This window comes from Coptis chinensis, chromosome 4 (genome assembly GCF_015680905.1).
Source record: "Coptis chinensis isolate HL-2020 chromosome 4, ASM1568090v1, whole genome shotgun sequence".
In the NCBI taxonomy this organism is placed as follows: Eukaryota; Viridiplantae; Streptophyta; class Magnoliopsida; order Ranunculales; family Ranunculaceae; genus Coptis; species Coptis chinensis.
Window position 1 is genome coordinate 30,209,384 of NC_141459.1, and position 11,573 is coordinate 30,220,956.

General features: G+C 35.1%; 1 long non-coding RNA gene and 1 pseudogene across 2 annotated transcripts; both read right to left on the reverse strand.

Moving 5' to 3' along the window:
• Positions 1-71: 71 nt before the first annotated feature.
• LOC147503136 (chloride conductance regulatory protein ICln-like) lies at positions 72-4,829 on the reverse strand (annotated as a pseudogene). Its single transcript, XR_015220933.1, has 7 exons — positions 4,639-4,829; positions 4,152-4,460; positions 2,492-2,818; positions 2,299-2,358; positions 2,143-2,205; positions 1,994-2,076; positions 72-363 (listed from the first exon to the last, which is right to left on the reverse strand). The product of XR_015220933.1 is annotated as a chloride conductance regulatory protein ICln-like (transcript).
• A 4,494-nt stretch (positions 4,830-9,323) lies between these two features.
• Positions 9,324-9,965, reverse strand: LOC147503137 (uncharacterized). The gene is made up of 2 exons (XR_015220125.1): positions 9,826-9,965; positions 9,324-9,557 (listed from the first exon to the last, which is right to left on the reverse strand). It is a non-coding gene; the product is annotated as an uncharacterized LOC147503137 (long non-coding RNA).
• Between the last annotated feature and the right edge of the window lie 1,608 nt (positions 9,966-11,573).

Sequence of the window (11,573 nt, forward strand, 5' to 3'; positions counted from 1 at the left end):
AAAGATCACTTAACCTGGAAAATACGTTTTCCTGGCCTACAAGCACTTTACTGACTCGTTGAGATGAAAAAGATAATCAAAGTAACTGGATAGATTCAAATTTACTTGATTTTGGGACCTAACTACTCTGAAATCTTAACTGACATATTCTGAAGGTTAAAAGGCTTTCTGACATACATATATACGGTCCCCACAACCAAAAGTTTACAAGCAACTACACCTCGCAAAAAGTATAAATCACCCTTGTAAAGAAAGCAAATGAAAAACTGAATAAAGATGCACAGTACAGCTCATTGGTGCCCACTGTGTGTCTCTCGCTCCATTTCTTCCGCATCATCAAAAGCACTGATCATCGATTTGGAGCTGAAATGAAAAAGGAGAAGAGAATTACTTTACAATGTAAAGTCCTAGCACATACTAGACAGTGTGTATAAGCAAACACTCTAGTCATCCTCACCACAAAGCTAAAAAACAACCGAGCACCTAGTCCAAAGAATTTGAGATTGAAACAACATCAATATCCAGAGATGGATTGCTATTTTATTTCGCGAGATGAAATGTGCATCCAAAAATGCAGGCGAGAGAGACAGCGACTTAAAAAGTATTATTATCCTAATAATCATTGTATATTTGTATATGGATTGATAGCAACAATCAGTCTCCAGGAGAATAAGACATCATAATAGCTATGTCCAAAAGGTGAGGCATATTATGAGCCATTCAGTGCTCCAAATATGAAACTATTGAACAAAGGGTGATGAACGAAAGGTACTTTACATGAAAATTTCTTCTACATCCTAAACAGTAAGTATAAGCAAAGGCTCTAATGATCCCCTCAGAAAGAGACAAATTACCTCCACACAAATTGGGATAGGAACAAGTAAACAACATATATACTCTTAAAGATAGATTTGTTTTTGTTCCTTCAGTGGAGGAAGTTTACATACAAAAGCAGGAGGGAGGGGGAGAGAGAGTTGAAAAGTAACATTTTCCTAAAATCAGTTCTCATACTTGAATTTGCATAATTGTCTATAAAATAAAGATTGAGAGAAACCGCCACAGTCCTGGAGAATCATACATCATAGACCACCCCTAACTAACTAGCTTTGTCTAATACTCTAATTCCTAGACACAGAGTGATGGGATATAATCCATACAGAGTTGCTTGATTGTAGTGGGGGGGGGAGGGGATTCAATAATTATGACTTCGTCCACACCTTCTGACCATATTAGCATGGAGTTCAATTTTACTACAGCACAACCAAACCAGAACTCAGTTCTGCAACAACTTTGACAAGTTCAGAAATGTAGACACGATATTGTATTTTCATAGGATGAACTCAATGGTGAAGAGAGCATCTTCACCAAACGATACCTTTCATTATCAATACCTTATAGAAATATATAATGCCATATCTACAGTTGTAGACTTCTCACTTTCTCAGGTGTGTCTTGACACGAGGATGCATGTACACAGAAAGCATGTCATTAAGTTTTAAAGGAAGTGCATTCAAGTGCATAAGAGACACCTTTGCAACCATAAGTTTTTTAAGACAAATCGTTATTGACACAACTATTTGTGTGTGTGTTTCTGTCGGCTGCAGATTGCTCAATACATGGAGGCTTAAAAAATTGGCAATACCACCAAGGAGCAAGTATATTAAATCATGTAACAAATCAGTATCTTTATACAGATCGTGTGTGTGTGTGTGTGTGTGTGTGTGTCTGCAATAGTCCAGAAAATTTGTGGAGAACAATTGCGGGGCAGCACTCTTAAAAGAAAGATGATGCCCTGCTAATGTTGATCTCATGGCAGCATGTGCATTTATTTCAAACTATGATCCTATTTTTTTCAAACCGCAAAGGTCACATCTCAGCCCCGTGGAAGGAAATTGTACTTAAACATTCATTGTAACTTTCCTAGTACAATGGCAGCTGTTATCATTCTCATGTTAAGAAAATTATCCTTCATTAACAAAACAACATTACATACCTCAAGCATTGAATGAGCTACGTCATGATTACCATTCGTATAACCAATGGGAATGGCAGGATCCTCAGATATCTGCCACTTAAAACATTAATTAGAGATAAGAGCAGAGGTGTAGAATGGAAACAAGAGGTCATGTCAGTAAAACAAACCTGTCGTCATACTGCCATCAAGTTGGTCAGCGCTAGTAATCCAATTGTGTTCTTCCTCTTGTTCTAATGGATAATGTAGATCAAAGAATAATGTGAAATGACTAAACGGGACAGAAACCTTCATACCAAAAAAGCAATCAACAAAAGGATGCTAACCTTCATTAGGTTCAGGATTCAGCTCAGCGCACTCACAAAAGAAGTCAAAAAGAGCATCCACTACACATAAGAAAGTCGAGGAAACAGAACATTAGTATTCAGGTATTCCTATAGTAAGCAGGCATCACAATATAGGAAATTAACCAAAATGCTTCATACAAACGTTTAATCATGAGACTACAAAATGACGTACATTGGCTGGGGTCTGAAGGAACAAGCCTCATATCCGTGATCTTGGACAGGTCCATGGTTTCATTGCCTTCTGAATCAGAACCCTCGGAGTCATCGTCTTCACCAGCTTCGGTCTCACACTATAAATTTTTGCAAACAAACACTGGCAAACTGAAATTTTCCCACTATAAAATTGTCTGGCATTTCCCACTAGAGGTTTGCCACTAAACAAACACAGCCTAAGGTACTAAAGACACTGACTAGCTCCCCGACACCTTTCACATGAACTTCACCAGCCCAGGAATGGAATTCAACCTAAGCCATCAAAGTGCTGGCAGTGGTGGATTCACTGCACAAAGAAAGAAAAAAGAACAGCATTAGTAACGAGCTAGACAAGCATCTAAAACAGATTTCATATCAGTAAGAAACGCAGCACATGAAAGATAGCATCATAAAAGAAGAGCTCCAGTATCATAGCACTAGATACCATTTCAATAAAATAAGAAAAGCCAAAAAGACGTTTGAAGGGGCATCAACAAGACAAAATCCTAGAAAAGGGTAAAAACACAAATATCATTTAGTAACAGAGAATTAACCAGACCAATTTACAGTGGCAAAAACTACTTTCAAGTCTCATATGTAGGAGTTAGCCTCAAAGCATAAGAGCACTTCCCATTGTCCCCATCGTTCTATATTCACACGATCATTCAATAAATTCAACCATGTAATAAGTATAGCACTGCCATTTGCAAGTGCTATTCTGTCAAACTCTAGCAGTAGATTAATACTTTACAATAACGGATGACCAGAAATCCAGAAACACAGCTAGACACCAGTAGCAGGCGTACAGAATACTCAATAAATTGGTAGTGTTCAAGGTTAAAGTCCATGAAATGCAGAAAATTGTACAGATGTAAGATGGTCCATAAAGTAGTGTCAAGTGAAATTAAAGAAATGTAGCAAGTGGGTCTCCGACTTCTCACACCCAAAACAAAAACATTCCACACCGAGTAAAAACATGGGAACGGGATCTTATAATGTGAGAACCACCTTCCCGTAAATTCAGGAAAATGTCCCTACCTACAAGTCATGGTCTATAAAGAACCAACAACAACAAATGAAGACTTCTAACATTCAAGAACCAACTTATTATAATTCATTATACATCGAACAATTATGAAAAATACGAAAACATATGTAAGCACCATTTTGGTAACTTATGGATTAAGACCTAAATCTACAATTATTAAACAAAAATATATCATTGCCTTTGAGCATAACACAGACTTAATTAAAACAATAAGCAACAGGGCGATAAGCAAATAAGTTTAGATACAAGTTAGCCCCAAAAGGGGAGGAACACCAAGTTACACATTAAAATACAATCATTTCTTAGAAGTTAGAACAGAAGACACTACATACCATATTCTAATAACCAGAGGCATTGACATAGAACCAAATGACTTTAAGTAGGAAGCTTAAACCTAGAAGGCATTGAGCCCATAATGTAGGTTTATATTGATTCTTATTGTCTACTCTTTAACTATGAAACCGAGACATGCATCCAAGCTGCCAGTTCTCTCATTTTGCAACCATAAACCCAAACTTCACCAATTATTTCTCAAAACATTCATTCAGTTCACATAAAATATGAATACTAATATGTACATGAGTCCACTCACTATTTCCAGACTGGGGGAAGCTTCTTGGTCCTCTTGTAGTAACGAGCGAGCCTATGAATCCTGCTCTCAACCAAAATCAGCCTAAACTTGCTGTCCTTATCCTTCCTGTTCCTCTCCAAATATGCTTACGGATAGCAACTGCCTTTTTAATCGAATGGTACAGATCTTCAGGAATCTCTGGTGCAAGCAACCATTTTATAACTCAAATACAAAAATAGTACCCCAGTAACACTTTTGACCTGAGCGATACCATGAGGAAGCACACCGATCTGAGATGGTGGTAAGCCCTTCTTAGATATTCTCCTCAACCTGAAAACATTATAATAAAAACAAATGGTGAATAAATATTATAAAATAGATTTGAATTTTTATTGCTTCTCTTGTATGGCAAAGCCGATGAGGAGATACCCTTACTGTAAAACACAGCAAAAACATTAGACAAATAATAATGAATGTGAGAAACGAGTAGATAAGAAAGATATATTACCCTCGAGAGTGCATACGACCCATGATTCCTGTTAGATGTTGTAGCTCTGAAGCTGTGTGGTTCAAGTGAAGGAAAGGCGTCAAACTCTCAACACTATAACTTATCGAGCTTTTTAGTCCTTCGGTCTAGATTGTATTGGAAGAGGTTAGGCTTTGGGTGTTGGTTCTATTTACAGTCCGACCAATATATATATCAAAGAACATTAATGCTCCCAGTGACCCACCCCCTCAGCCCCCTTTTTTTCTCTCACACTGACACATCATATTTTACTCCTTTTTTTTTGGCGATTTCAATTATTCGTAGCCCAAAATACATAAAAACCCAAAATAGATAAGTAGATAAAAATCTCTTTCTTAAATCCTATCTCCATTCTTAAAATGAGGTCATCCCTTCAAGTCCTCCATTCATCAAGTAAATCGACTTTGGTTGAGTTTTTTTGTCGGGCTTCCAATAGGCTTCGATTGAAGTTTCTTTAGTCGGACTTCAGTTGGAGTTTTTTTTAGTATGGGGGCGGATAATGCGTTGGGGGCGCCGAAGGTATCGCGTGGTCGTGACGTAATGCGTGCTGCGGATCTTGCGTCGTATTGAAGGATATATCATCTGCCGTCTGGTAGCCGAAAGTGCACACATATATCGTGCAGCGTATGGGGAGGCAGGGATCGTGCGTCGGCGCCAAAGGCGTGGCGTCTCTATCTTCAGACGTCACGGGCAAATATTAGTATTTACACAAATTTAGGCCCAAACACATAAATTGACCAATAATTTCGGTTTTAGGCTATCATTAATAATTTTGCTATAAGGACATTTTCGGGCAGCAAGTTATTTTTTATTAATACCAATTATGACCTTCTCCATTTAGTAAAAAAAACTTAAACTAGAAACTTGTAAAATACTTTTGAGATCTAATTGTTTCCATCTTTGGGCTAGTTGATTTGTGTGTTGTGAATTTGTGATTAGTGATTTAAGATATAAGAAAACATTTATCTTCTTCTCCATCTAGCAAAATAAAAACTCCAACTAAAAATTTGTAATTTTTTTTTTAGATCTAGTTGTTTTCATCTTTGAGTTAGTTGATTTGTGTGTTGTGATTAGTGATATAAGCTATAAGAAAACATCTTATTATCTTATGACAAACACTCTTTTTATTTTTCAATTCTAGACTATTAATAATTGAAAAATAATTTGGTCGATTTCGACACCGGTTCGGCAAACAATTGAACAACAATTGAATTTCTTTTTCAAATCCTTAAATCTTGTGTTAATCAATTGTGTGATTTATCTCGATTTTGATATTGTTATCGTCGATAATATTTTTAAGTTTGGAATAGTAGTCCGATACACATGGAAATACTACTATGCATGCATATGTATAATACACATGCAAACACCACTATGCATGTATATACCAATATGCACACACCATTATGCATGTGTATAGCACACATGCAAACATTATTATGCAATTATGCATGTGTATAACACATATGCAAACATTATATATGTGTATACATGTGCATTATAACAAACATGCAAACACTACTATGCATGTGTATACCGTATATGCATGTGTGTAACAAACATGCATGTGTGTGTGTAACAAACATACAAATACTACTACCACACATGCACACACCAATATGCATGTATTCAACAAACATGCAAACACCACTATGCATGTGTACAACATGAAATAAATTAAAATTTTCATGTTAGTCCTAACATAAAATGTGAGTGTGCTTGAAAAATCACGTAGGAGTTTTCCCCAATAGCCACAATATTTTGATTTTGATTTAATTGATAAAAAATTAAATAAGGGTAATATCGTCTTTCAACAGTGGTCAACCCGGTTTGTCTTGGAGCCTTAATTATTTGCGGAACCAAACTAGAAGCGAAATTAAATGCAATTTTGTCCTACGGGCCCGTTTTCTGATATATTTACCTATCGAACTAAAGCTCAATCTGGTCAGCGACGGGCCTTCTTTACTCAAGTGAGTTGAAGTTCACTAGCTTGCTTATTTATTTATTATTATTATTATTATTTTTTTATGATTTGTCATTCATAAAAGACCTTGCCGCGGTAGCTTATTTCACGTTTGTCATAATTATTTGTAAAATTTGTTATTAATATATATATATATATATATATATATATATATATATATATATATATATATATATATATATATATATATATATATATATATATATATTTATTTATTTTTTTCGATAAAAATAGGGTGATCTTGGACATACCCAACAAAATACTCCCGTATCCCAACTTTAAAATAAATAAATAAAATAATTTTAGACACATTTAGCTTCATAAATTACATTTTTTTTATTAGGCGTACCCAAAATATTTATTGACTAAAACAAGTCATTTACTATATATGATTCAGTTGTAGAAGAAAAAGACCGCGTTGTTTTTTTGTTTTTGTTTTTTTTTTCCCAATAGCCTCTTATTCTTTTATCTCATCAATAAACATGCAAACACCTACTTTTGATTTGAATCAATCATACCAAAGTAATGAGGATGAATACCAACCGAATGAGGATGAAGAAAAAAAATTCAAAATCAAATTTTGACGAATGGGAGAACGCAGAAGACTATTATATTTTGGATTACTACAATGAACAGATACAAACACCAAGCAAAAATGTGAGTTTGTTTGTAATATTAAACAAAGTGCTATTTTTTTTGGGTGCATACTGAGTATAAAAAATCTAAACCATTTTTTTTTTTAATAAAATTTTACTTTGAACAGCCTCATCCTATTAGTGGTGCATCTCCAAATGCATTGTCTTTGCTTCAACTGAATTATAAGTCAGAAAATGAAGAGTAAGAAAGCCATTCTAATTTTGTTTGTCCAGATACGACCGACGCATTTACAACTGCAACATTTATATTCTTTTTACATTAGACATGAACTTTTGATCGATATCTGTTTTACCAGTTTTGTTAGGTTAAAGAGTGAACTGCTGTCAAGTATGTATGTATTCAATGTGGGAAACGAGTACAGTTTTTTCTATTTGGTTCGTCGTGTTTTTGTCTAGCCCAGAGGTATTTAATGTGTTGATTGTATGTGTTTTCCCCTACGGAGTCCCTTTGATATACACTTTTGTGCCTTTGTCCATTTTCTCGAGCAGTTGAAAAGAGATAAAGTCCTTTTTGTCATAAAAATTTCCGTATGTAATTGATGAAACACATTGCTTAAGCTATGTCTTTTGGTTAATTATACTGCTGCATTTTGTAGGATTTCAATTTGGCATAGTAGAATACTAGTTATTCCACTTACTGATTGCTTATCAGATCACCTGCCTGACAATGCACTTAGGATTGAATTGCACTGAGTGAATACTTGTGAGCATTTGGTTTATAAACACATCCTACCTATATTAATATCCGTTTCTCCCAAGATGCTCATAGTGAGCCACATCAGCAAAGTTTTTAAAATAGTTTCTATTTGAAAAATAATTACTTGCCTTCTTCCCAAACTAACCCTGAATTTGGCCTACTCTCTAATTTAATATAAATTAAAATTGTCCTTTCATGTGTTATGCTAAAACAAAAAACATTATTTCATTATTTCAAATGTACGCATGGGATAAAAAAAAACAAATTCTAAAAAACAATGAATTAGTTAATTGATATGTATTAGTTATTGGATATGGATATGGATATGTATTAGTTAATAGATATGGATATGGATTACTTATTGGATATGGATATGTTAAACTTCCAAGTGCTTCCCTTAAATATAGGCCCAGACATGATAGGTTTAAGAATAACAGGCCCGGCCACAGGTCGGGCTGCATGGCTAGTATACCACTGGTAATCCTATCTTTACGTCCAGCACTACGCTTTCTAGTGTCCTTCAAGTACTGGAGTATGACTAAGTTGTCCCAAATGTGAGTTGATGGACCATGTCTTCAACAGGGTGTTATTTTGATTTTTGACACAATTGATTCCCAGTCATATTCTCTTATTATTCTTAAAGATGTATTTGTTAGTTGGTTGACAGGATTTACCCCCAGTTGCTTTCTTTATGCTTTCATGTAAATGCAGAGTATACATTAGACTATTTTCTTGGTAGAGTAGGGAGAAGTAATCTTCCGGTTGTTTGCACTATCGTACCAGAAGAAAGACGTTAGGTAGGTTGTAAGTACCTAATGTACGCTACATTACGGACTGTATGTGTTGAAGAGATGAAAGTTTTAAGATCGGGATGGGACAAGCACATAAAATGCAGCAGCATTGCGAACTAGAGGTTATTTGTTTCACATTCTTTATACATTTGGACTATTTTCTTGGTTCTCCTCTAGCAGATTTAGAAAACAGAACCTAACATCCATAGATAATTACTTGATGCGTCAGTTGGTTTTTCTTTTTTGCCCGCAGAGCTTCAAGTACTGGTAAACTATATTTGCATATGTATTCGGGGCCAAGGCTACGAGAGTTTATGTAGCCTACATGGGAGACGCTTCTTTAATTTTTTAGGTGATGAAAGTGTGAAACCTCATATTTTGGGATATTAGCTGCTAATCAGTGTTAGTGGACGATATTCCCATCATTATAATAACAATCAAATGCTTTAGAAAGTAGAAAGCATCATATTCTTGTGAACTTCTGTAGTGCACAAATCTAAAAACTGCAATACGTACAGACTATACATTTTTGACATTTTGATTGCCTGAGTCAAATTGAGAACTTGAGGTTCATCAAAAATTTGCCAAGATCCACAGGCAGTATCAAGTCCTTCAACCATGCAATTCCTACAATTTTTGACATTTATATGGATCAAAATACTAATCTTTGGTCTCTTGTGAAGCTTAAATGTCCACATAAAAAGAACAAACAAAGTCCCAATGCCCAAATGCAAAGCTGAGATTGTTACCGGCAACGGGTAATCTTTCAAAATCTATAAACAAGCAAACAAATTCTTCATCAATTGTCACATAACCATAAACATTCGTATGCCTAATTTCATAATTTCTTACATTTAACCAGTGATTAATCAAACCACTATTTATTCCACCAAAACAAACGTCTAATCAAATTATAAATTGAGCAAAGTGCAATTTCCACTATTAAATGATTCTAAATATCCATGATCATCATTCCTGTTATACATCAATTTCAAAAATCAATAAACAAAACAACTAAAAAAAAAAGGAAATGAAACAAACCTGTTTGTTGTAAATGTTGAACAAGCAGATGGGTAAAAAATATCAAAAGACAATCAAAACACCAAGCTCCAATGTCCTGAACAAACTATTAGGATTAGTCTTCGCTGTCTCTTCAGTTTTCTCAGCTGCTTTAACAATAAAACCATTTTCTCCTCTTGGGCCGTGAACAAGAGATGGAACAGAAGTCCACAAACCATAATGCGAAACAGAAGAAAAAGAACAAGAACATGTTGGTTTGAAGAGATGGTATTAAAGGAAACGTGGTTGAGTGGTTTCTGAGAAGAGAGAAGGTTAGGGTTAGGGTATCGTGTTGTGAGGAATGGCAAGGAACGAGAGAGAGTGAATGTGCTGCTGCTCGACATTTTTTTTAACAGAGAGAGAAGAATGGAGGGAGGCTTTTTGTTTGGTTTGGTTTGTTGTGTTTTGTTTGGTTTAGTCTTCCCAATTCCTGGTGGAAATCAATTCCTGGTGAAGAGATTCTTCAGGTTGATTACATACAGGTAAAAATGCTGATCTTCCCATTTTTCCCCATTTTCGTGTCGTTATTTTGTTTTCCCTATTTTTTTTTTCATGTGTGTTATTTTATTTTATTTTTATTTTTTTATTTTTCTATCTTTATTGGAAATATCCCAAATTAATTTGAGAAATATTATTAGATTTAGAAAATTATTGGGGTATGACAAAAATTTATGCTAGTTATGGGGTATGAAAATCACCCTAAAAATAAGGGTAGTAAAAAATTAGAGGAAATATAAATGTGCCAAAATTGTACATAGACAGTGATTATAGAGTACTAAAGCCCATTGGGTTTGTATTAAGTCCATGCATTGAACATGAAGATATCCATGAGGGATAAGCATTGAACATGGAATTTTATCTCATACTACTCACTGTAACTTGTAGATTACTAGGCCACTCGAATTTCATGTAGTGGCATATATAGAGCGTGACAAACAAGGCATATTACTTGAATTGGTTCTTGGTTAACTCATATCATTCATATGAATATGAATTATATGATAAGAACACTTGCATTGGTTCTTGTCACCATCATACCTATGGGAAACCTATTAGTTGGATATTGGAGGAGAACCATGAGAAAGTGTAAAAGCCTCATATAATGGAAATTTATAAGTGGGGCTTCTTTAGTATCGATCTCGATATTTGTTCCCACAAGTTAAATATGGAAGAAAATGCAACCCATGTTCATTAGAAACATCGAAGAGTTAGGTCAATGTATGAAGAGGTTGTGCAAGACGGGATTAAAAAGATGCTAGATAACGGAATAATTAAAGAAGTGGAGTATTCTTAATGGGTAGCTAATCAAGTGAGCGGAGCGAAGGTTTTGGGCCGGGGAGGGGCGGGGGGGGAGGATATGTGGTCAAAATGTGATTTGGTTGGTTTCTGTCTGTTTGTCCTCATTTTTCTTCTCTTCCTCTCCATCTCCACTCATGCCCCCACTGCTATGCAGTATACTAGTATCGTAATGGTGCCCAAAAAGAATGGGAAAATTCGAGTATGTGTGGATTTTACACATGAATAAAAAGTGCCCTAATGATCACTATCCGATGCCAATGATAGATGAGCAAACCTTATATAGTTTTTTGTATTTACGTTGGTGTAATGGGGAGTTAGACTTAAATTGTGGGCTTTGGGTCTTCGAACACATGCTTTGGGCTTTATTAATATTGGACTTTGTTGGTTTTGGAGCCTAAGTTTTATTTTATTTATTTATTTATTTTTTTGAA